At 67.9% G+C, this 560-nt stretch overlaps 1 protein-coding gene across 1 annotated transcript in view; it reads left to right on the top strand.

Annotated features, from left to right (window-relative positions):
- Nucleotides 1-560, top strand: part of FAM135A (family with sequence similarity 135, member A) — a 112,603-nt gene that overhangs the window by 396 nt on the left and 111,647 nt on the right. The gene's annotated exons all lie outside the window — the stretch shown is intronic.

Below are 560 nucleotides of genomic sequence, written 5' to 3'. Positions count from 1 at the left end.
CGCGCCGCCCGCCGGGGTCCCCCTGCCGCCCCTGATCTCAGGCGTCCCTCGGCCGACTTTGCCTGAACCTCGCTGGTGCGGTTTCCCGGACCGAGCTTGCCCGTCGCCCTCTGCTCCATCCTGGCTCCTCCGCCTCGTCTGGACCCTCCTGGCTGGGCTCTGCCCTTCCATCCCCGCCTCCCACGTGCCTTTCCGCCTCGGTGGTGGGTCCCCGGGTGTGAGGGAGGCAGGGGATCCTCTCGCTCCCCTCGGTTGCTTCTCTCGCTGCGCATCCCCAGCCGGGCTTTCCCTCGACGTTCATGGCTCTCGCGGACCGGGTTTCCCACTCGGGCGCCTCTGTCATTCCTTCCTTGGCTGCCTTTTATCCTCACCTACCTCCTCTGGGTACTTCGCCTTCCTTGCCTTTTGTTAGTTTCCGACGGTGCGTCCTGCTGTCGCATCGCTGGAGCTGACTCTGCGCCCACCGCTCCTTCGGAGGCCCTCGCTCCCTCCATCCTTGGCTCCTCGGGTACCCAGCCTCGCCGCCGTCCGCCTCCTGGCCCCTGGCCTTCCGCCTTTTC

The sequence above is a fragment of the Myotis brandtii genome, unplaced genomic scaffold (genome assembly GCF_000412655.1).
Source record: "Myotis brandtii unplaced genomic scaffold, ASM41265v1 scaffold471, whole genome shotgun sequence".
NCBI lineage: Eukaryota > Metazoa > Chordata > Mammalia > Chiroptera > Vespertilionidae > Myotis > Myotis brandtii.
Note: the sequence above shows the minus strand (reverse complement) of the source record. Positions and strands in the feature narration are given on the sequence as shown.